At 41.5% G+C, this 20,851-nt stretch overlaps 1 protein-coding gene across 3 annotated transcripts in view; it reads right to left on the bottom strand.

Annotated features, from left to right (window-relative positions):
• LOC101485789 (carboxyl-terminal PDZ ligand of neuronal nitric oxide synthase protein) overlaps positions 1-20,851 on the bottom strand; it is a 246,267-nt gene that overhangs the window by 144,270 nt on the left and 81,146 nt on the right. The gene's annotated exons all lie outside the window — the stretch shown is intronic.

The raw sequence follows: 20,851 nt of genomic DNA, 5'->3' as shown, positions 1-20,851 counted from the left end.
TAGTGACCAATCAACTGCAAAGCGATGCACAACAAGAGAATCACTTCCGTTGTGGAAGTTTCCTGCACAGTGTGACGTCTCCAGGAAGAAAGCCAGCACCTCCAAGTCTGACTTGGTTCTCAGATGAAAACGGGTGGAGTGTGACTCAAAGCTGTGTGACTAGCGATGAATGAGATTGTAAATACAAGTGGCGGAAATGAGCTTTCTGCATCAGGTGCATCTGGGCTCACCCTTCCAAACATGATTAACGACCTCAGAGTCATTCCAAATAAAGATCAACCAAGTCTATCACATATAGATGATGAGTGTAACGCATAGGAGTCCTTCCATGTGCTATGTCCTATTATAGGGTGACATGATCTTTAAAATTTACTCAAAAAGTGCTTTCTTTAAGTTTTGTTCAGTGCCTCATCCTAAAACAGAAAAAACATGTAACCAGAGTTCTTTCTTTTACTGTAGGAAACAGACATTTAGTTGGTACTGTTCTGCTTTTGAAACTATAATAAATCCCATTATATCGATGCTACAAGTTGGTTACAGAAACCAGAACACAGATGAGAATTTAGTTTTAGTTTGTGACATTTGGAATGAGTCAAACATTGATTTGGCTGCAGTTTTTAACAAAGTACAAATGTCATGTGGATATCACCTGCAGTGAAATTATGGGGAAAGACGAGATGAATTACAAAAGGTCAAAATTTCCAGCCACTGCAGCCACTTTAAAGGTTGCAAGTAAGAAAATATTCATAGTGAGAACATAAAAGGTTACATGGCCTCATTAAATAAACTAGTTTATGTCACTGTCATTCAGGGAGGAGTTTAGAGTGGAGCCTTTGCTCTTCTACACTTCTTTAAGTGGTTTGGGAATCTGACTGGACTGCCTCAAAGGTGAACTAATTTGGGTATGTTATGCTATGAGGTGAGCTAAAAGGAGGACCAGTCCAGACTGGAAATTCTTTCACTCCTGATGGAAAGAGGTAAGAATCATCACACACCCCATGATGCAATTTTGCAGTATTCTGAGTACTGGAACGCCACATATTATGATTTATCAATAATTTTAATTTCTAATTAACTTATAATTAACCAGCACAAATTGCCCAGGTTGCTGACTAAGGAAGTAGCTTTGTCATGCTAAGTGTGTCCAGTGTCAGACGATTTTTCTGTTGAGCCTATTCTCTGTAAGCTTGCTTGTCCTGCATTATCTCATGATGATTGTACATGAGATGAGCCCTTTTATTCATAGTACTCCCAGAGTGTTTAAATCTATTTAATAAACTATTAAAGAAGAAGAAGATGGGTGGATGCATCATATCAACATATCAATATTTGGAGTCCCTGTATCGATACCCAGATCCCGTGAGGACCTACCAAACACAGGCTTCTACGAGAAGCAGCAGATACTCTTAATGTATTCTCTCATTTAATATGAATGACCATAAGGGGAGTAACACGCTAAGTTGCAGATTTCAAATTAGGTTAAATGCTTATTCTGCTGAGGCCACATGTGAATAATAAATAATAAATAAATGTGTCTAGCTCTGAAGGCTGCCACGACTGCTTATGAGAACGAATCAGTCAGTTGAGTGGGAGGGTAATTCCTTTACAACCGTAGTCAGGCAGCACACGCCTTATGTAAGCATCGAGTACAAACCGCCACATAGTGTCCACACATCACAGCATGACAGTGTTCTTACAGCAATGCAACTGACGAATGGTTCATGCATTGATGTCACATATTATACGAGAAGTATTATCCGTGGACGTGTTGCTGTGTGCAAAGGGCCATTGGTGAATCACAATGAAACGGTGCATCAATATTCACAAGTCTAATTAGAGCATGAAAAACTGGATATTTAAAAAAAAGAAGAAAAAAAAGAATCAATAATGAAATGAAAAATCATGCAGTAAGCATCTGAAAAACCTCCAGTGCCTGCGAATATAAAATATGGAAAGAATCTGTTTGGTCTGACCTTGTCCTTCTTTAAACACTTAGTATTTCTCAGAAATTGGGCAAAAATGAAAACATTGAGACTGAACTTTCAAATGAAATACAGCCCTGCGGATAGCACGGATAAGTAACTATGTAAAGATGAGGACAAACAGAAAGAGGCAGAACTGACTCTGCGCCACAGCAAGCCTTTCCTCCCAGAGACAAATCACCTTCTCCTGTTCTGTATACTGAACAGCGCCTGAGTGGGTACATGCGTATCGTATCCACAACACCACACCCGGATCTACCCAGGAGAACCAAGGTCACGCTCACGTACCTAAACACACACCCACGCGGGCACACGCAGACAACAACGCCCAGAGGCAGTGGAAAGCAACGGGTGGGCAGAGGGAAGGAAAACAGAAGCTGAGCCGTCTTCATCTTCATTTACATTCAATTGAGACATGTTTAAACCAGCAGCAGCAGAATAAATACAGACATACAAACCGAGGCCCTTATAGTCTCAGAAAATAAGATAAGATAAGATAAGATAACCTTTATTAGTCCCACACGTGGGAAATTTGTTTTGTCACAGCAGGAAGTGGACAGTGCAAAAGTTATGAGGCAAAAATTAGAATACAATAAGAATAAATACAGTACACAACTGTACAGAATAGAATAAAATAAAATACTATATACAGTAGAATAAAATAAAATAAATATACAATAAGATAAAAATAGAATACAAATACAAATACTATATACAACTGAGTAAAAAATGCAATCTCTTTAAGTGTTAGCAATGGTAATAACAAGATACTGTACCCACGGAGCCCTTTTAATCCATCTCAGGACACAGATGATCAATAAACCGAGAAAGCCTGAAACGATGGTGGATTGCTTCTTCGCATGAGAAAAGCTTTATAACTGAAACACAAGTCCAGTAAATGCGTATGAAAAGCTCAGCAACATGTTTACAGACATTTTATTCGGATTGGTTTCAAATATTTCAGACAGCAGACTAAATCTATCGAACACGGCAGCCGCAGAGCCATTTCCTCCAGTTAGTGCAGTTTTCTCTGAGCTCCACAGCACAGTCAACACTTAATAGTCAATTGTAGACATGACGATGGGTCTGTAAAACTACCACTTTCCCATTTCCAACAACAAAGCTAGGGTTGCAGCTCAGATTCAGGGAGAATAGTCTATTCCTCACAACACGCATCGTAATGTTTTAAACAGGCTAGTTTAAAAATTTAAGGTCCACTTATGGCCCACTTTGATCTTAAGTGGGCCGTATTTAATCCCTAAGATATTTTAATATAAGAATGAGAAATGCAGTAACAAAAAGTCATTTTTTTAAAACTGTGAATCCACTGTAAACAAAATCATACATTTCTCAAAAAGCAGAAACTTTTTTATTGTTCAATTGTTTATCTACCGGTATTACTTATTTACTTTGGTGTAGTATGAATGGCCTTGGGGGAGGTTTTTGTCAACAGGAGAAGCTGCAAAACTTATGGAAATACTGTTAAAGGTTTAAAAATCTATGCCCTCTTTTCCAAAATTGCCCAGCGGGCCATATTGGAGCCTTTGCTGTGCCGATTCGGATCCCTGGGCCTTGTATTTGACATCCCCTTTTTGACAGACAGTTGGGTCATAAAAGTCCTGACACTATACCGCAGAGCCAAACTACTTTTAAATGTGTCTAGAATTAACTGTAGGATTTTAGTGTAAAGTTTGAATTAAGATGCAGCTTGAGTTAAAATAGTGAGACCAGAATTAATGAGACCTCCTTTATGATGGAAATGAAAGCAACAGGCCTCCAGTGTTTTAAACAGGTGAGATTCTTTTTCCTTAGAACAGAATAATAATCAAAGCTTCTTAGTCATGCAGTCTGTCACTAATACTCATAACCAAAATTAAGAATGCCAGTCAAAACATTGGTTGGAGGAAAAATACATGACAGCCGAATAGCTGCAGAGACGCAATGTTTTTTCTTTTTCTTTTAATGCTATATCTATTCATTTATGAGTTACAGTGAGAAAGAGGGAGAGGCTCAGTTATGTGTTGAGACTGTTAATAATTAAGTTTGGCTCATACTGTATTTCCCAGTGTTTGGATGGTGCCCTGTGCTGTAATAATTCTAAGAACCAGAGGCTCTGTCTGATCTGACTGTGGGAAGAGGAGGAACTGGCCTTTTGAACATCACAGTAATTATTAGGACCCTGCAGCTAGTTTGCTACATCAAGCAACAAGAAACAATAAATTAATTACATTTTTGTTTCAGTCGCTCTGCCGTTACCACTCTTTTTTCCAGGACCTTCACTGACATGATTTTGTGGCTCGGGTCTTATGGGGGATTATTTGCATTGGCCAGCCATTCCCATAGTCAAGTGTTCAGTGGCCCATTTAAAAACCAGAATATCCCACAGGGTCTGCCCAATCTTAAATCTTTAATCTAATCAAAATATAAGAAAAATGATGGATTTCCTTTATAATGTATTTATGCATGCATGCATCCATTCTCTTCTGCTTATCCTTGTCAGGATCACACAGGGGCCTATCCCAGCTGTCATAGGGCGAGAGGCAGGGTACACCCTGGACAGATCACCAGCCTGTCGCAGGGCTAACACATGGAGACAGACAACTATTCACACTCACTTTCACAACTATGGGCGATTTCACTTCACCTAACACCACTAATTATATGTCTTTGGACTGTGGGAGGAAGCCAGAGTACCCAGAGAGAACACATGCAAGCACAGGGAGAACATGCAAACTCCACATTTTATTTAAAAAATATAAACAACAGAAGTTGTTTGCTATAAACTGCTAATGCTACGCAGTCATACCTAAAGTGTTAAGGCCAGTGTGAGACCCACCTGCCACTAGAACACATTACCAGTTTTAATTCACTTTTTGAATAAAGAAAGAAATACACTGAATTTCTGTTATTACTTGGGCCCACCTGCAGTACCTTTGTGGCACACCCAACCCGCACTTAAGGAATCACTGACATCGGCATTTGGATGTCAGGCATTACCTTATAAATGTTACTGTAGACAATGTTAAAAAATGTAAAGTCAGGCCTTAAGAATCTGCCTCAAAATTGTAAGTTACAACTGTATTACTATTTTTATAGTACACAAAAGTTAAAAGATTATTTAGTAGTATTGCTGTGGGTCCAAAGTGACTGATACATCAGTCTGTCTGACATTAAAATAAACCTCCTTTATGAGGTGATGAAGACGACAGAATCAGTTTTAAAAAGCCATTCCACTCATTTCATTGGACAGAAATTGCCTGCAGTTCAGCTGGGGGCACAACAGAGGGCGCTTGGAAGCTTGCCCTCAATGAATACGAATGAATATAGGAAAAGTACTACCTGCTTCTAAGCAGCGAAGTCAACATTTTGGTTTAGCTAGCATAAAAACACTATTTAAAGTGTTTCTGAATGGAAAGAAAACAGCACTAAAGTTAAGTTTTTCTTAGAGGAAAGTCTTGTGAAGGAATACCAACCGGTCGGTTAAGGATTTACACCAGGATGTGCTTACATTTGCGTGTAAAACAACTACATGTTACAAATGGAGCTAAATCACAACAGAAACAAGCAGCTGGTCATGCTGGTTGAAGGTGACTGCAGTCAGCAGTTTGCCCCTGTTTACTTCATGCCTTGAATGAAAATGACAGTTGTCATAAAGTGTCACATGATGCTGTGATGACCTTAATACATACAGATGGTTGTTGTACTACAATTGAGAAAAAGATTAAAATAAATAAATAAGATAATAATGGATTGGATTTATATAGCGCTTTTCAAGGCACCCAAAGCGCTTTACAATGCCACTATTCATTCACTCACTGGTGGAGGCAAGCTACGGTTGTAGCCACAGCTGCCATATCGCGCCATCGGCCCCTCTGGCCAACACCAGTAGGCGATAGGGTAAAGTGTCTTGCCCAAGGACACAACGACCAGAACAGAGAGCCCAGGGATCGAACCGGCGACCTTCCAGTTACAGATACACTTCCTGAGCCACGGTTGCCCCCGTGATAAAGTATATCAGCTGTGTCAAGCCTACTATCAAAAGCAGTCCCAGAAAGAAAGGGCTCATTCCTTTTAGACTATCTTGCAAGAACCTCCCCTTGGGAAGAGGAAGTCCATGGAAGTGGAAGTTCCTGATTACAAGTTCTTTACAGATGTATCGGTATATAAAAACAAAGCTGCAAAACTACTTCTTTTTTTTATTTGAGGGAACTGACCCTTCAAAAGCTATTCAGTAGATTTTAGAAAATGGCTCTTCAATTTTTTTCCCTTCATGTGTTCCTGTAGGGAAGTGTGCATGCTACCAAATCTGACTGGACACTCCATTAGCTCAGAGCAGAAAAGGAGAGGATACTGCTGTGAAAGAGATTGTATAGGACAGAATAGGGTTGTGAGAACTTCATGGTCTTGATATATCAGTGTGTGTGTGTGTGTGTGTGTGTGTGTGTGTGTGTGTGTGTGTGTGTGTGTGTTTGCTGTTCAAGCGTGCAGCATGTAATCAGCATGAAATCAGTGCACTGAAATATCAAAGCGAAATGTGTGTAGAATGCGTGTGCACTTCATATCAGAGTTTGTTTTCCTTATCACATAATCAGGGTGTCCTAGAACACACAAACATGAGATTGACTTTAATTGGCTGGGTGTGAACTCCTCACTGGAGGGATCTGAAGTAAGCCAAGCCGTCTAATACACACTGTCTGGTTGGGAGTCAGTGAGGGCAGGCTGCCTCTCAGTGGATGACAGCAATTACCATCACTGCAGGCCAGAGAAGACACAACCAATGACAGATGTGTACTGTATATACGCACATTTAAAAAATGTCCAAACTTTCACTCCTTTCCAGTTTCTCCCAGATACAGTTTTGAAGTTTTGTGGAGCTGCTTGGTTCAGAATAATGAACAGAATAATAATAACCAAGTACAAAGTTGACAGCAAAAGGGTCAAACATGTGAGGTTCACCCTACGACAGCAATAGTCTGACACTATTATGGATGTCTGGTAATAAAGTAGATCTTTGAGAGTTTTCATCTGTGTTGACCACTATAACTTACAGCTAATAAAGTAGTTTGAAAAAAGTAGGTTTTCTTATTAGAGTAAATCAGAGGGACAGCTCAGACTGAGAATGTTTAGAGACAAAGTCAGAAAGACGAGGCTGAGATGGTTTAGACATGTGCAGAAGGGGGATGGTGGACATACTGGCCAAAGGATGCTAAACATGGCAAGAGAAAAAGAGGACGACCATAGAGGAGCTTCAGGGATGCAGTGAAGGAGGACATGGCGAGGCATGGTGTGGCAAAGCAGGATGCTACTGGTGATCCATTGCAGCGAGCCCTCGAGGGAGCAGTCGAAAAGAGAAGAAAATATTTTACTACTTCAAGATTAATTACTTACTAAATATCAATTACTGCTGTTAGATAGACAAGTGACCTGTCGAGGGTGTGCTTCCTCCCACCCTGTGATGGCTTGAATAGGCTGGAGCCCACTCCATTCTGTTGCCAAATACTGTTTTACAATAATGAACCGATAAAGTAAACTGCAATAGTAAGGCTAATTTTACAGTGTAAAATTGCTACAGTGTGGGCTAACAGCCTGGACAGGAGAAAAGAGCATGAGCAACGTCTGAAGAATCAACAAGGTCCCAACCACTGAGAGAGGGAAAGACATTTTTGCTTAAACACCAAGTTCAGGAATAACAAGCATTAAACAGTTTTTACAATTATGCTTTAATCGGTTTTCTCAAATGCATTATTGGGTATTAAATTAAGATCAAATCATGATGTATTGGCAGCAAACACGCTTCCCCGAACATCTGCTGCTTTGATTATCAACTGCTTCCTCGTGCCATCTGTTCATGAAGGGACACTGAGTTATAAAAGGCAGGGGAGAAGTTTTCAGACAAGTTAGCAGATGAATCCACCAGAGATAGTTCATGTACACCTCAAACGCGATAAACCTGTGTTTCACCTGCCACGACTACATATTTTTCTTTGCATAAATAGATTAGGCAGAATAATAAAGAAAAATCACTTCTCAGGAGAACTCGATCTATCCATCCATCCATCGTCAAAAGTGACTAACTGGCGAGCACTCTGAATATGACACTCATGTCTGCGCTTCAGATACAAACACTTAGCCTGTGCTTTTTCAAAAATGAGGCGTGTGTGCTGTGTTTGTGCCTGGTTGGGTTAGATGACAGCGTTGTGAGCATGGTTTAAGAAAAAAAAAGATGCTCCGGCTGCCAGTTTGAAGTTTGTGGGTGGGCACATCTGCTTGATCCAGGGGATTGCGAAGTATTCCTCAGTCAATGAGTCTGCTGGTTTTGCCCTGAGGCTGCAGCTATCTGGCAGGTGAAATGTGAAAAACACACAAACACTGTCTGGGTTTGTTAAGAGACAGAACAGGGTGATGTACACCTGTAGATCTGAAGGGAGAACAGCAGCAGCACCAGTGGCTTAAAGAACATTTCTCCTCCGCTGCTGAAACCTTTGCACCTATCCTTAAAGTTCTTCTGCTTGTTGTAAGACCCAGTGTTTACAGTAATATCACCTGTAACAGCATATTATGTATACTGTTTGTCAGTTCTTTTAGGGGCTTATTAGCAATCCCTTGTGCACTCAGCCCTGATATACTGATCTGACACTTGCAGCACCCTACTATACCATTACTTTAGCATCATAATAAGAAATACATTTCAATTTATCAGCCTGACAATCTGGATATGAGACATAATGTTTTATGCTGATAGTAAATATACTTCAAATTTAAAGAAACGTAAAAATAATCTAATCATAGAACTACATGTTTTGCATGAATATCTTCATGCTTAAAGTTTACAGATCAAGTTAGCAACTTAAAGTCGTTTGTGAATAGAAAACAGAGCTAGAGTTATGTATTGCTGCCCACTGCCTAACACTTACGTATATCTGTTATATCTGTATCAGGCTGTGGTTACAATGATCGGGCCTAACATTGTGACCGCGTGCCCAATATTGTGTCGGTCCCTCTTTTGCTGCTGGTCTCCAGTAGACCCCTGAAGGTGTGCTGTGGTATCTGGCACCAGGATGTTGCTAACATCACCGTAAAAACTGAATTGAGTAAAAACTCAATATAGCTCCCTAACAGAACCCGAGTAGCAGCTGGTCTCTAGTGAGTTTTCTTTTCCCTTTTTCCAAAAACACATTAGGGAGAACCATTTGGGCGGCTATTAAGGTGACAGCGTTGTTTCTGTTACAAAAACAGACTTTAAAAGCATTCAAGCTTCTTCAATATTTCCCCCACTGATGGACACTCTAATAAGATGGCAATGTGGCTCAAATACTCGAGTGTGTATCTCATTACATTAGCCTCAGCAGTCCCTCACTCTGACTGCTTCCAGGTTGATCTCTGCAGTCACACATCTATACCTGCAGAACACGGCACAACAGTGCCCATCAGCACAAAATAAGAAACCCAAATGAAACTGTAATGCACAGCGCTTTGAAATACTCTGCAAATATGTCAGGAAGAAAAAATATGATCAGCAAGCTGCTGTATGATATTACAGTATAATGGCAAACATTTTCTTTGGAAAGAACTGCCTTTATTTCCAGAGCTTGTGTTTGAGGACAGTGTTAGGGTTTAGCCAGCAACATGCCACCATGACCAAGACCACTGTAGTAAATGATCACATCTGCCAATTATTTATTTCCAGAGTATTTATCAAGGTTATATAGTAATAATACAGTAATAAATCTTTAGATTATATTAAGAAAGCAAACAAGAGTACTGTATAATGTTAAACAGGGAACAGTAAGGCTTATATTCCCTTATGGCTGCACAGTTTAAACAGTAAGAACCCAAAGTTATAAGATGGCTAATCTAGCTGCCATGACTTTACTGTTAGAAAGTTCCCGGTTAAATCACATAACTCTTAGAAATTGCTCTAAAACTACAACATCTGACAGTCTGTTTCCCATTAATATGACAGTATAATGTGGAGAGCAATGTATCCTTTATTTGCTATCTCCCATAAAACACTGCAGAGAGGCTAGAGATCAGTGGGAGAGGACCCCGTAAACAGAGGAAGATAAAATACTTCCGAGAGTAGACAGCTGCAAATCTGAATCAAGCACTTTTTTACCACACATACGGTAGCTTGAAAGACATTTAACTGTCTATGACGGTACTACTGCCATCCTCAAATGAATGGTCACTAATCAGGAAAGCAACTAAGCTGGCAATCTAACACAAATCTCACAACTTGCCACATTGTGCCTTGAGGGTACAGTAACATTAACTTTTTGAGGACAATGTTACAGGTAATGCTTGAGTCAGACTGCTATCATGCCTTTGAGGTTTGCAGTGCAGATATTTAATGTCTAACACTGCGACCTGCTGCTTCTTTTATGACAAGAGGACAAAAGAAGCAGCAGTTATAAAAGACACGTTGCTGGCATGTGTCAGGTAATGTTTACAGTACAGTACAGATACTATTCTGAACTGCTTCTTTGACCGAAACGTCAATAAAAGCAACTCAGAAACAGGGACAAAGGTCATTTGATTGTCATTTGGCAACTCAAGTATTTTGGCCCTTTTTCCGATAAATGTAAGCCAATTGATTTTCTAAGTCTCTCTTCATATTTTATTGCTGCATTTTAGCTTACCAAAGTCAATACTGCCAGGAATATGTACCATTTACAAAAATAACCACATTGAACTGTATCTGGGATAAACTGCTGCTAAAATGAATGAAATCCACAGTGTTTTAGTGCATTGCAGTATAACAGTAGTAAAATGTCCAACCTTATAACAAGTGAATGTAAAAAGAACGGCGATGCACAGAATGAAATGTACAAATGGAGAGACTATATTAATGAACTGTAAATGAGGACATGCAGGATTATAGTAAAATACTGCAGATAAAAGGAGGAAAACTGTAAAATTAACAGGGGTTTACTGTCAACCGAGCTGAAAACGTATTCCTGTTAATCTATGTGACAATATTTTACAGCGTCTTCTGCTCAACTATGCAAAAATGACTATATTTGTTCGTTATATGTGATAAAAGAAAAACAAACAAATGTCAAAATTTGATTTAAAACATTATATCCAAGTGTGTAATGACTCTTGACTACGCAGTGCGGTTCTGAAGAAATATGGGCGGCTGAGAAAAAAAAAAGATGGTCTTTGCATTAGAGAAGTCAAAAACACATCTCCTCTGATAGGACGGAGTCCATTTCTCATGCAAATTGCTGCACCACAAACAGTAAGTAAGCAGGAAGTTTGGCGTCTAAGATTTGGAACATTTTGCTCGCTGTGATTGAAGAAAGGAAAAAAAGAACACTGCATTAGCAGCGTTCTCCATCATCTGTAGCAGCTCATAAAACACGAGTCAGGTCACAACTCTTAAGAAACTAATCATTTTTCGTGGCATTTTCCAACAACGATTAGATGTTTCCTATGTGGTAATCTGAACTCGTGCTTTTAAAAAGGCAAATGTGCTTTTTTATTTTAAAAAAAGATGAAAAATAAACAGTGAGCTTTATTTTGTTGCCAAACTGTGAATATGTTCTTTATTTGAGAGGAACTACTTGCATTAGTACGCACATGTTAAGTATTCTGTATAGAACCCAAGTAGCTCTGTACATGTTCAGCAAACAAATACTGTACTCAACAGTGCAACAATGTCAACTTCTGATGTGATGTTGGACGTGAGAGGCACACAGCCTAAGTTGTGGTAAGACAGCAGCTCCAGCTAGAAAGCAGCTAAAAATAGAATAAAATATAATAGAATAGACAACAAAATTGTGGACAAAAAGGAATGCACTAAAGAAATATGCAAAGCGCTCACTAAATCCTCCCAAATGATTTATTCACACAGCGTCTGCTCATCTGAAAAACCCACATATAAGTGCTTAAAACAGTTCACAGCTTTGATGTGCGTTTTCCTCCCTGCATTTGAAAAGCTACATATGAATATGTATCATTTAGCTTATGATGTACAGTATTCAAACGTAATACCAAGTTTCTCACATAGGGATTTCCCCTCACTAAATGAAGCCTTCTAATTTACTCTCAGATAACATTAGGGTGATGCAAATGCTAGATCTTCCCTGCATTAACATTTACAGACTAATCACTCTGAAATCGAGACGACACGGGTCACTTTTCAAGTAAAATTCTGATACACAGTGATCAATCTTAGATATATAAACTGCTCTCCAGGGATATTGATAAGTTAAAGTCAAGAGAAAAACAACTTTGAAAGCATACAAGGACACAGATATCACAGTAGTGTATCAGCTGTCTGGTAAAGAAGTGACCTCTGGGATGCAGGCCTATTATGATTTCATTTTATCTGTGATGGCAAGAACCGAAGTACTGACTGATAATGACTCTGTGCTACTCTGATCTAGTATGACTCAGGGTTTTCAGCAGCTGTTCACAGCAAGTATGAATAACTTCGACTAATTGAACAAACACTCCTTGTTAAGTTTTCTTTCTTAAAAATAATGAGAATCAATAATTTGTTACATAAGTATACTTTAAGCTGTTTTTGTCAAATTTATTTTATTGAACGATCTAGATGTCACACACGCAACTCACACCACTCATAGCTAACATGTAGACAATGCAATACGCTTAGGGAAAACCTTGTCTCTTGGCATTTATATGTGAAAGTTGTTCTTTACTTTCAACTTATGAAGGCAAACATTGTGCGGGCAGTATGTAAAAATTTTCCAACCGGCGATATATTCGCGTATGGGCGGGGCAATGTAATCATGCACGGACTGACCAAACATGGACGAACTAGTTTCCAAAGAAAACACTCATCGACAGGTCTGCAGGCTGTTATGACTTGGACCAGACCTCACTGAGTTGAGCAAGCAACTTATGTATCATAGGCTGGAGTGTATATATGTCACCTGGCTGATTGGTATATGTGGTACATAAGTGGTTCAAGATAAACTAGACGAGAAAAAAAAAAAGAATGAAAAAAAGAGAAATATAACTGTCAAAAAAAATTTTTCTGGAAATTTCTAAAACAAAAACTGTCCAGTATAAAATCCACCAGGTACAGCTAGCATATTACAAGTCTACCACAACTATGTGCAGTCATTTTAAAGCCATTTGGTTGGAGGTTGATCAAACACATTCCAGAGACTATTGACCAGGACTTTTGCTTGGAATGCACATCCCTGTCCAATACTAGGGAGCCTCTTAAAGTAGAACAATGCCACAGGTACAGCTTGAGAATCACGACAGCTCTTTGTGAAACTTTGTAATTGCATAGCAGTAACAAAGTGCTAGAACAGACTGCACCGCAGACTTCATTACAGGGTTGGGCAGAGCTCACGATGAAATACATCATTTGCTGCTCACAGTAATGCTTTTGATGGAGCCTAAAGGACAGTAAAGTCATTTTCACGCGCCTTGAATTTTTCTAGGATTTTACCATCCAGAGATGCATGTGAGAACACATATGCAGTGGACAGTCTATAGCCATCAAGCTCTCATGTGCAACATGAGAGTAATGTCACTTTGTATTAATGTGCCAATAGAACCGTTAACAGTTCAGTACATTTACCATTAGTGAGAGGGTGTCCTGCATATTCCCCAGGCAGCTCCCTCAGCCAAACAAGTAGTGTTTCCAGTAGTGAGAATATGCTTAAAGTTCTCTATTTCCTGCTGTGTGCAACATTTAAGAAAGGGCAACGATGGATTAACATGATTATCTCCAAATTGCCCAAAGTTCATGTGTGAAAAACTGCCCAGTGGGAGGGGAAATACAGAAGAATATGAAACAAAACAACAACACTGTCACATATATCTAACATATAACAAATAACTACTTACAGAAGCAGTGTCTACTTCATATCAGCATTTTTTTGTCATAAAACACGATGACACCTCATATAAAAATATGGCAAGATATTAATCCTCATATGTTAACATCGCCGCTTCTGCTACTGTGTATAGAAGATATATACACTTCCTATAAAACATAAATATATGTGAAGAGCAGAAGTGAAGTCCGGCACAGAAAATATCAAATATTTCATGACTGAGACTTCTGTTTGGACTGGCGCATCGTAACTAAGTCGAAGAGTAAAGATGAGATGTCGTGAAGATCTGTCACACTCGGCTCAGCAGATGACAGCCACTGATCGATGAGGCTTACCCATCGGACTTGGCTTCAAGCCCCCACCCTGTGCAGCCTCCTCCTGCCGTGGGGGTGGGGGGGAACTTTGTGACTGTAATATTAAAAACCGTACGCAAGGTTTAGATGCGTGGGACAGGGTGAGGCATCTCTAACCAAACAAAATCTCTGAGAATTCCTAAGCTCAGAGACGCTTACACAAACAGCAGGGCAAAATCCATCTTTCTGACAGAATCATTTCCAAAGCCCAAACCCCCAACTGGGCTCCTGGATGCACTTCTGAGCCGGGCCCGCCTGGGAGAGAGTGTGTCAATTTGTGCGCGTGTGCGTGCATGCGTCTGAAGGGTAAAGAGAGAGGGAGCAGTGGGATAAAGAATGAGTCATTCGGTGCAGAATAAGAAGTGCGGCACTACCTGTCTTCAACTTTATTTCGACTTCTCTCTCTAGAACGAGGGTTTTTTTCTACCGTAGTCAGGCAGGCTTTCATCGTTTGAGCAAACTTCAACATCTCTGCATGTCTGTGTAAGTCTAAGACAAAGAGATTAATGGTGAAGTCATCTTAAAGCGTTCCTATCATTTCTCTACAAATCTGTCTGAACCACTTAATTCTCACAAGCTGCGTCTCAGCACTGAGTGACTGTTTGTGTCTAAGCAGGTCCGCTCAGACAAGACTGTGGTAAGAGTTCAAATCAAAGGCTTATAGCCCTTTGGCAAATGATCGAATGAACTCAATCTTAAGTCCCGTGGGGTCAAATGTACCACAGACATGTCAAGTTAGGCCCAACTTTCTCACACATATTCTCTTGTGGTGAGATCTTCCCAGCCGTTCTGTCTCCCCCAATAACATCTGCACAAACCTCGTCGCGTCCTGCATCCTTAATTCTGATCTTACAACGTAACCGCGGTTTCTAATCCCTCAGAACTCTGATATTCACACTTTAATATTATTCGACTTTTTTTTCAACATGGCGTTTTCCTCTGCTTAGCCCTTTTCAAATCAAATCAAATCAAATCACTTTTATTGTCACATCACATGTGCAGGTACATTGGTACAGTACATGTGAGTGAAATTCTTGTGTGCGAGCTTCACAAGCAACAGAGTTGTGCAAAATACAATAATGTAAACAAGCAAGAATGGCTACATCTGAAACTAATAAATATATGTACAATATATAATAGTATATGCATTTCTGGATGTGTATACTAAATATTTTTCTACGTGTGTGTGTGTGTGTGTGTGTGTGTGTACACATATTTTACAAATTAAATAGAGTAAACAATAAATAAAATATATAAAATAAATATACAGAGTGAGACATGTGCAAAACAGTGGCATTACTGTACAGTATGGAGTGCATAATGTTGAAGTTCCAGTAGTGGAGCTGAGGTGTCTATGAAGTGTTCATCAGTCTGATGGCCTGATGGAGGAAGCTGTCTCTCAGTCTGCTGGTACGGGACCGGATGCTGCAGAACCTCCTTCCTGATGGAAGCAGTCTGAACAGTTTATGGCTGGGGTGACTGGAGTCCTTGATGATCCTCCCCGCTTTCCTCAGGCACCGCTTCCTGTAGATGTCTTGGAGGGAGGGAAGCTCACCTCCAATTATCCGTTCAGAGCACCGCACTACTCGCTGGAGAGCTTTGCAGTTGTAGGCGGTGCTGTTGCCATACCAGGTGGTGATGCATCCAGTGAGGATGCTCTCAATGGCACAGTGATAGAAGGTCCTGAGGATGCGGGGGCTCATGCTGAATCTTTTCAGTCTCCTGAGAAAGAAGAGGCGCTGCTGCGCCTTCTTCACTGTTTTGTTTGTGTGTACTGACCACGTAAGATCCTCAGCCAGGTGTACACCAAGGAACCGGAAGCTGCTCACTCTCTCCACAGCAGCGCCGTTGATGGTGATGGGGGTGTGTACTTCTCTGCACCTCCGGAAGTCCACTATCAACTCCTTTGTCTTTGCGACGTTGAGGGTGAGATGGTTGTCTTGACACCAGTGGGTCAGGGCGCTGACCTCCTCCCTGTAAGCTGTCTCATCACCATTGGTGATAAGACCCACCACTGTAGTGTCATCCGCAAACTTCACAATGATGTTGGAGTTGTTAGTGGCTGTGCAGTCGTAGGTGTAGAGTGAGTACAGGAGAGGGCTCAGTACACACCCCTGTGGAGCACCAGTGTTCATTGTGACGGGGGATGAGGTGATGCTGCCCAGTCTGACCACTTGGCGTCTGTCAGACAGGAAGCTAAGGATCCAGCTGCAGAGGGAGCTGCTCAGTCCTAGATCCTGCAGTTTCCTGTCCAGCTTCGAGGGAACGATGGTATTGAATGCTGAGCTGTAATCTACAAACAGCATTCTCACATACGTGTCTCTCTTCTCCAGGTGTGACAGGGCAGTGTGTAGTGTCAGGGCTATGGCATCATCAGTGGACCTGTTGTGGCGGTATGCGAACTGTAGAGGGTCCAGTGAGTTGGGTAGTGCAGAGCAGATGAAGTCCTTGACCAGCTTCTCGAAGCATTTGCTTACGATGGGGGTCAGGGCTACAGGTCGCCAGTCGTTCAATGAGGAGTACAGGGACGATGGTGGCCATTTTGAAGCAGGCTGGGACTACAGACAGAGAGAGGGAAAGGTTGAAGATGTGCGTGAACACTCCAGCCAGCTGAGCCGCGCATGACTTGAGGACGCGGCCGGGAATCCCGTCCGGACCAGTAGCTTTGCGTGCGTTCACCTTCCTGAAGCACCTCCGCACATCCTCCTCAGACACAGTGTGCGCACTGACGTCATCCGCGGTGCGCACACTGTCCGGTCTCATGGTGTTCGCTGTGTCGAATCTAGTGTAGAATACGTTTAGATCCTCACACAGAGAGGCCGTGGTCTGCGGTGTGCTGGTTTTCCCTCTAAAGTCTGTGATCGTGTTTAGTCCCTGCCACATACTCCGAGGGTTGTCAAACTGTTGTTCCACCCTGTCCCTGTACTCACGTTTGGCTGCTTTGATCGTCTTCCGGAGTTGGTAATGTGCGTGTTTGTAGTCCGATGTGTTCGCGGAGGCAAAGGCGGTGCTCCGTGCCGCGCGAACATCTCCGTTAATCCAGGGTTTTTGATTTGGGAAGGATTTAACTGTTCTGGATGGGACGACATCTTCCACGCATTTCCTGATAAATCCGCAGACTGAGTCTGTGTATTCATCAATGTCCCTAGCAGCCACGTGAAACATTTCCCAGTCCGCGTGATCAAAACAGTCCCGCAGCGCAGACTCCGATTGGTCCGTCCAACAGTGCACCGCCCTCCGGGTTGGAGCTTCCTGTTTCAGCTTCTGCCTGTAGGCGGGCAGGAGCAGGATGGAGCGGTGATCTGATTGGCCGAATGGGGCGCGGGGGAGGGCTTTGTACGCATCCCGGAAAGAGGTGTAGCAGTGGTCGAGTAGCTGATCTCCACGAGTGTTAAAATGGATGTGTTGGTGGAGTTTGGGTGAGACTTTCTTCAGGTTTCCCTTATTAAAGTCTCCGGCTGTGATAAACGCTGCCTCTGGGTGTGCGGTTTCCTCGCTGCTGATCGCGCTGTACAGTTCCCTGAGTGATCGGTCAGTGTCGGCTTGTGGGGGAATGTAAACAGCCGTAATAATCACTGCTGTAAATTCCCTCGGTAGCCAGAATGGCCGGCACTTAATCATCAGGTACTCCAGGTCCGGTGAGCAGAAGGATTTGACCGGGTGCACGTTCGCATAATCACACCAGCTGTTGTTGATCATGAAACACACACCACCGCCTCTGCTTTTCCCAGTAAGATCCTGTGACCTGTCCGCGCGATGCACGGAGAACCCCGGTAGTTGTATTGCGGAGTCCGGTACCTTGTCCGATAGCCAGGTTTCTGTGAGGCAGATCACGCAGCAGTCCCGCATCTCTCGCTGGAATGAGATCCGTGCCCGAAGCTCGCACAGCTTGTTCTCCAGAGACTGCACATTAGCCAGTAATAAACTGGGTAACGGTGGTGTGTTAGTGCGCCGTCTCAGTCGAACCAGAATGCCAGATCTTCTCCCTCTGCGTTGGCGTTTGCGGCCTCCAGGGCCAGAGAACAAAGGCGTCTCAGGTGAGATGAATGGGGGGTCTGCAAACGGAGCGTCCGTGTTGCAAAACTTGAACTCCGGAAAGTTATAAGAAAGACCGTCTTTTATGTCCAGTAAGGTTTGTCGGTCGTACACAAGGAGACAAGTGCTGCTCGTGAAAAAATAAAGGAAAAGTAAAATTAAACACAGAAAAAAGCTGTTGCTTGGGGGAGCTCGCGACAAGGCTGCCATACTCGGCGCCATCTTGTTCATGACCTTTAGGTCACCAAGAGATAATGCTAACCAGGGAACAATATCCTCATTCTAGGAGAATGTATCATTGTTTTGAATTTGCCATTTTCATAAATGACAAGCAAGATCTCCTGATACAGAGAATAAGAATTGAGAGTGAACAAATTTGCACAATAGAAGACAAGAAAAAAAGAAAAAAAGATCATAACAGGGCTGAGAGCATGACCTGGTACCTACACTCTGCTTTATCAGACATTCTGGCAGAGTGGAACAGTTTTGACCATTAAACTTACATCGGATTTGTACATTTGAGTTAAATCCTCTTTGTTTTCTCGCTTGTCGCTGACAGGTTTTTTACATGTTAACAATGCCACAAAAATTTGTCATGATAACATTAAGAAAACTGGCTGATTTAGAGCAGTAGCACGCCATTATTTTGGATATCCCCAAAATAAACACGGCCCAGGGAGACATCCAGTTTTTAAACCTGATATGATCTCACTGCCAGAGCGGGAAACACATTAAACATATTTGCTCACCTTTGGGAAAACCATCCATGCAGATCAACATAGCCTTTATGTTCAACTTCACTCCCCAACTAAAACATGCCTGAAGGTTTAAACACTGATAATAAAATGTGCTATCAAGATACTTTTTATCTACATTCTTTCTCTGCTCAGTAACCTCAGACTTATAATGTAACCCAGTATTTTTATTCTGAGGCCTTACAGTTTAGCATTCTGACTATCTTGTTTTTCTGGAGCCAGAAGCTTATTTTGGCAGGAGGTGCTGAGTTATCAGCTATCGCTAGCAAGCTGGGTTGCTGTGCCCATAAAACTATGTCACTCTGACACAAAGATCTGCTAATTAGTTTCAAGTAACACGCTAACAAAATACTATAACTGTCAGGGAGCTGAGGTCTTGCAGATAGTTTAGTGTTAGGTACATGCCTAATTACAAGTCTTAAAAAACATTTGAATGAATGGAGCTTGCAAAATAAATTACATGCATCGTATATAGATCAGGCACAACACTATGACAACTGACAGAAGTGAATAACATAACGTAAAGAACTGTACCCGAGTTGGACAAAGGCCAAAATTGTGATTGCTACATGACTGGGTCAGAGCATCTCCAAAACTCCAAAGCTCATGTTGGGTTTTTCCAGTCTGCAGCGGGAAGCAAAGGCTGGCCTGTGTGGACAGACGAGCTCATGCAGCTCAAACTGCCAAAATTGTTGGTGCTAGTGCTGATAGAAAGGCATCAGAATACACACTGCATCACAGTTTGATGCGTATGGTGCTGCATAGTTGCAGACCAGTTTAAAGTGTTGACTTGGCCTCCAATTTCCCCAGGTTTCAATCCAACTGTGCATCTGTGTGATGTGCTGGACAAACAAGTCCAATCCATGGAAACTCCACCTCAAACTTAAAGGACTTAAAGGATCGTTTGCTAACATCTTGGTCCAGATACCACAGCACACAATCAGGACTCTAGTGAAGTCTGTGCCTCAATGGATTGGAAGAACCAACACAATATTATGCAGTTGGTCATAATGTTACGCCTAATCGGTATACGCACACACAACACACGGCGTTATGATAAAAAGAATCCATCCATAAAGAGAAACCTTTTTTTTCACTACACTAGATGTTTAATACTCTTTAGTTGCCAATTTTAACGTGGGAGTCTATGGTGATGGCTCGCTTTTAGAGCCAGCCACAAGTGGCTACTCAGAGTTCTTGACACATAACTGTCGGCATCATTTTCCATCCCTGGAGGTTGTTGTTTGACTCACAATCATCCAGAACAAAACCCACTAATTGGAAGGTTGACAGTTCAACCCCCGGTTCACCCAGTCTGCATATTGATACTCCCAATACCGCGCATGTAACCAACAAGAGTATCGAATAAAGTGCTATATGATGCATATGAATAACACTTGAAAGTCTCACACTATTACAAACCTCTACTACACTAGAAGACCCAAATGCCTCGAAGCCGAGTCTGCTTGATGTTCTGAATTTACATAAAAATGTCTGTTCTGAGGAAAAACAGCAACACAGGAAAGACACAGATTCCAAGTATTCCACACAACACCAACACCACTGGCAGTAAATAAGGTTACTTTAGGTCACGCTGCCACTGGGATACAACTCAGGCTGTTTTAAGATGTCAATTAAACCTCATGCTGTGATTATGATAGAATTGCAGCGCTGCAAACAAAACTGCAGAAAACCACAGTATGGTTACAGGGGATAAAGAGCTGACTAACGGCTCAGGTTTAATTAGATGCCCCCATTAAAAGAGAAAGAGATCCGAAATTAACATGACAGCAGAAGTGACACTTGGGCACATTAGAACTTAAAATTTATTCAATTTTTAAAAACAGTGTTGAGGATTGGTTTGATTACCATTTCTTCTGATATGATGTTTAGCATTTTTTTTC

Source organism: Maylandia zebra, linkage group LG17 (assembly GCF_041146795.1).
Source record: "Maylandia zebra isolate NMK-2024a linkage group LG17, Mzebra_GT3a, whole genome shotgun sequence".
In the NCBI taxonomy this organism is placed as follows: domain Eukaryota; kingdom Metazoa; phylum Chordata; class Actinopteri; order Cichliformes; family Cichlidae; genus Maylandia; species Maylandia zebra.
Note: the sequence above shows the minus strand (reverse complement) of the source record. Positions and strands in the feature narration are given on the sequence as shown.